This window comes from Marmota monax, unplaced genomic scaffold (assembly GCF_021218885.2).
Source record: "Marmota monax isolate L192 unplaced genomic scaffold, Marmota_monax_Labrador192_F-V1.1 WCK01_AAM20220418_F8-fsc00038, whole genome shotgun sequence".
NCBI lineage: Eukaryota > Metazoa > Chordata > Mammalia > Rodentia > Sciuridae > Marmota > Marmota monax.
Genome location: NW_026692498.1, coordinates 10,540,836 through 10,545,727, shown reverse-complemented (window position 1 = coordinate 10,545,727; position 4,892 = coordinate 10,540,836). Strand labels below are relative to the sequence as shown.

Here is a 4,892-nt window from a genome sequence, read left to right as displayed (position 1 = left end):
GACAGAGAGGTGACAGGCCGAGGGCTGAGTGCCGGGAAGAGTCGGCTATGCAGAGACCTGGGGATGAGCATTCCCAGGGGAGGAAACAGCAAGAGCAAAGGCCCTGGGGTGGGAGTGTGTGTGGCCTGCTAAAAGACCAGGAAGACAAACAGAGTAGCTGGGACATGAGGAGCAAGAAGTGGCAAGAGGTGGGCCTCTGGGACCTGGACACCTGGGAGGAAGCTTGGCATTCATCCCAAGGGCCGGGGGAACCTATTGTTTCAGGCAGGGGACACTGTGATCTCAGCTAAGCATTCAAAAGCTGACTCTGGCTGCTGGGGAAGCGGGCTGTGGGTGAGTCAGGAGGGGAAGCGCAGCTGGGCTAGGTGGAGGGGAGATGGAGGGGACAGTTCAGATGTTTCCTGGAGGAACACGTGACCAGAGTCCCTAATGGGCTGGTCATGTAGGTGAATAAAGAAGAGAGTGGAGAGTGAATCCGAGGCTTTAGAAGTGAACAGAACATAAAACAAAATTTACCATCTTGATTTTTTTGTGTGTTTGTGAAACAGGGGATTCAGCCAGGGGGTATATCCCGTCCTTTTTATTTTTTATAATTTTGAGACAGGGTCTTGCTAAGTTGCCCCAGCTGACCTTGGGCTTGTGATCCTCTTGCCTCCGTCTCCCGAGTAGCTAGGATTACGGGGGTGCACCACTGGGCCCAGCGCCATTGTAACCTCTTTCAAGCGTACGATTTAGCGCTTCCCCAATGTGCAACCGTCACCATGATCAGTTGCGGAGCTATTGGGGGTCTGTGTCTTGTGCACTGGGCCACCGGCGCCCTCAGGAGATCTGGCTGAAGGCAGAGCAGGAAGTTTCTTGGAGCCCAGTTTAGAAACTGCAGGTAAAGGTCCCGCCTCCGACGGGACCCTTCTTTCCTCCAGTTGTTTATGGTGGGCTCCTGGGGACAGGGAGCATGGTATCATTCTTTAGTTTTCTTTTCCTTCTGCCTCAGCAGAGCCCAGGAAAAACCCTAGCACGGCAGTGCTTGGTAACTTCCTCTTGACCTTAGTTAGGACGGAGGCCTTGATCCTCTACCCTTCCTGCCTCCCCAGCGCACATGCACCGGAAGGGTTAAAATCCTTTCTACACTGACATGAAGTGTGGCTTCCCCGGGGCCACAGGGGTGCATCAATTATGGAGAGGTCACTGAAGGACAGAGGAGGAGCCTGCTGTCTCCAGCTGAAACCCTAGAGGAGCCAGGGGCCGGCGGGGGGCGGGAGTGGACAGCCACGGCTTGCAGGAAGCCTGGCCTTTAGGGACTGGCTTGGGGACGCCTCTGACGATTAGATGAATAAATCGAACTCAGGATGGAGACTGGGCTATTTTCTGAACGGTTCCGTTTTGATAACCCTCTGATGTGACGCTGAGTGAGGTGTTCCATGGGTGAGAAAAGCAATCATGTAGGTAAGTGAGTGGAACATTCAGAGACCAGCCCAGGAGACAGCTGATCACGTCTACCATCTTACTGCACAGGGAGAGCCACTGCTTTGGGAAGGTTATTCCCTCTGCTGTGGCCTGAGTATGGTGTCCCCCAAATTCCTATGGTGATACTGAACCCCTAATGTGGTAATATCATGAGGTGAGGATTTTTGAGAAATGACTAAGTCCTGAGGGTGGCACCCTCTGAATGGGATTGGTGACCTTATAAAAGAGGTTGAAGGCAGCACCCCAGCCTTCTTCCACCATGTGAGGACCCAGAGGACCCCTCCGGGAAGCAGAGACTGGGCCCTCACCAGACACTGCCATGGCCCCCTGATCCTAGACTTGCCAGCCTCTGGGACTGTGAGACATAAACTTCTATTCTTATAAATTATTCAGTCTAAAGTACTTTTTATGTCAGCCTGTTCAGGCTGCCCATCCGCAAGATTGGGCTCTATGAAGGTTGGTCACAATTACTTCTATCGTTTAACTCAAAATTGAGACTAGGAAGATCTCTGTTTTCTGGGTGGTTCCGTTTTTATGATCTTCTGGGATGAAGCTGAATGGAGTATCTTGTATGTAAGTGTATTCGTCCATTTTCTGTAGCTATAACAAAATATCTCAGGCTGGGTACCTTATAAAGTAAAGTTGTTTATTTGACTCAGGGTTCTAGTGGCTAGAAAGTCCAAATGGCATGATGTCAGCAAGTCACAGGCTCCTGGCTATGTCACAACATGGTGGGAGAAACAACCTGCCCTTATGAGAACACACTCCACAAATCACCCCAATCCCTTCCAAGGGTGATGCCTCATGACCTATGGACCTTCCACCGGGCACATCTCTTAGAGGTTCCACCACTTCAACACTGCCACTCTGGGAACCAAGCTTGCAACACATGATTCTTTGGGGGACACATTCAGGCCATATCTAAACCCTACCAATAAGTTAGCAAACTGGTAAAAGACTGACCCAAGAGTTGGTTAGTTACCTTTATCCTCTTATTGCTCTGTGGAGCTTTTGATTGGTTAAATTCCTGTATTAGTTTCTACTGATGCTGTAACAAATTACCACATACCTGGTGGCTTAGAAGAACATAAGGTTATTGTCTTACAGCTCTGCAGATGAGAAGTCTCATTGGGCTAACATCTGAGGGTCCGCCCGGCTGCAGTCCCTTCTGGAGGATGAAGGGGAGAATTTATTTCCTCGCTTCTCCCGGACTCTCAGGCCACCCACGTTCCCTGGTTTGTGGCTGCTCCTGCATCGTCAAGGCCAGCAATGGTGGGCTGAGTCTTATCATCTCTCTTGTCTGCTTCTTCCACAGTTAAGGGCCCTGTAATGACATGGGCTCACTGCACAAGCCAGACCAATTTCCTATGTTAAGCTCAGCTGATTAGCAACCTTAATTCTATGAGCTCCTTGAATTCCCATGTGCTATGTGACATAGTCACAGGTTCCAAGGATTAGAAGTGGGCTTTTTGTTTTCTTTTTGTTTTCTTTTCTTTTCTTTTCTTTTTTTTTTTTAGCAGGACTGGGGATTGTCTAAGGCTTCACACTTGTTAGGCACGTGCTACACCACTGAGCTACATCCCCAGCTCTTTTTATTTTAATTTTGAGACAGGGTCTTGCTAAGTTGAGAAGGCTGGCCTGGAACTGGAGATCCTCCTGCCTCAGCCTCCTGAGTTGCTGGGATTACAATGTGCTCCACCACACCCAGTTAATAGTCATTTCTTTTTAAAAATAAAATCTAAACCAATTTTAAATATCATCCTGAAAGGATTAAGTATACAATCTTAAGTTTAGCATATAGGAAATGCTAGAGATACACAGGTTTTAGTATTTTGTCATCTTTTTTTTTTTTAAATATGTTTCAAGTCGAAAATACAGCTCCAAGTATATATGATGAGTAAGAGGGGAAAGAAGTTTAAAAATAGTAATTTATTGACTTACGGTATGGAGAAGATGAGGGTTAATTATAGAGGGGAAGTTTCTTCTTGGTGTGAGTTGTTTTCTATTTGGTGTAGTATGTCTTCTCTCACACGCTCTTAACGTAATATAAATCCATTATGAACGTAACAAACATCACCACGAGTAAATGTCACAAGTCCTAGAATCAGTGATTAAAAAGTAAGGTGGACACTGGGTGAATGGCACATGCCTGTAATCCCAGCGGCTTGGGGGCCTGAGGCAGGAGGATGGCAAGTTCAAAGCCAGCCTCAGCAAAAGCCCGGCACTTAGCAACTCAATGAGACTAGGAAGACCCTGTCTCTAAATAAAATACAAAATTAGGGCTGGGGATGTGGCTCAGAGGATGAATGCTCCTGAGTTCAATCCCTGGTACCCCTCACCAAAAAAAAAAAAAAAAAAAGTGAGGTGGAAGATTCTAGAGGTGAGGTCTCAGGTGTGACAAAGTCTCCTTGCTTACCCTCCATATTTAAGAATACCCTAATTTTTGAGCAAACACATTTTTTCAGCGGTACCACTGGTTTTTCCAGTAACGACCGGTCTGCATTGCTAGGTACCCTCTCGCTGATGCCAACACTGATGAAATAAGATGTCCATTTTTTTAATGGATTTTAATTATTTGGTTTTTGGATGATACATTTTATTAAGTCCAATGTATTCAAAGAAGTAAGACCCTGTGTAACTGCTTTAGAAATTGATTGAATATTCTTTGAACATCTAAATCTAGGCAGACCCCTCCAGACAAAGCCCGATTTGTGAGACGGGGCCACGTTGGCAGGCACAGAGCTGCACACCTGTGATCCCAGCATTCCTGAGACTTTGGCCCAAGGATCGCTTGAGCCCTGGAGTTTGAGACCAGCCTCGGCAACAAAGCAAGACCCTGTCTCCAACAAAACAAAAAGAGGCCATTTTAATGTTTTGTTTTGTTGTCATTTTTCTTTCCACAACTTAATAAATCATTCTCCTGGCGCTCGCGGGCTGTGTGGTTGAATCCAGCAGTGGTGTTTTCTGTCTGGTGTGCGGCCTCCTGTAATTAGGCGGAGTCACTTGGAGGAAGTCAAACCTGTGAGACAGCATTTCCCAGCCGTCATTTTTAGGATTTGGAGACTGGGCCATATTGCCCCCCAATAACACTGTGTGCTGTGTTTCCAGGCCCAAGTCCCTTTCTTTCCCCTCAGTGACAGTAGCTCTGTCATCAACACCCCAAATCATGCAGGGAGATGGGGGACTCTTTTTTACACCTGTGTCAGGAGGCAAAAGGTGGCTCTTAGTTCAGGATCTCTTACTGGGGCCTTCTGGAAGTGTGAGCCCTTTGGCTAATGAATTCTCCTATTTTAGGTGCTTTTCCTGTAAAGCCATTTCCAACAAAGTGGATTTGAGTAAACATCTTCTTCCACATCTCCTTTCTCTTTTCTGTTTGAGTAACTTTTAATAATTCTCTTTCTCCCTGGGCACAAACTTTGGGCAGAGGG

The 4,892-nt window shown here is 47.0% G+C and overlaps 1 long non-coding RNA gene across 1 annotated transcript; it reads left to right on the top strand.

Annotated features, from left to right (window-relative positions):
* The first annotated feature begins 1,277 nt into the window (after positions 1-1,277).
* LOC124093343 (uncharacterized) lies at positions 1,278-4,415 on the top strand. The gene is made up of 3 exons (XR_006851932.2): positions 1,278-1,443; positions 2,572-2,736; positions 4,148-4,415. It is a non-coding gene; the product is annotated as an uncharacterized LOC124093343 (long non-coding RNA).
* Positions 4,416-4,892: the final 477 nt, after the last annotated feature.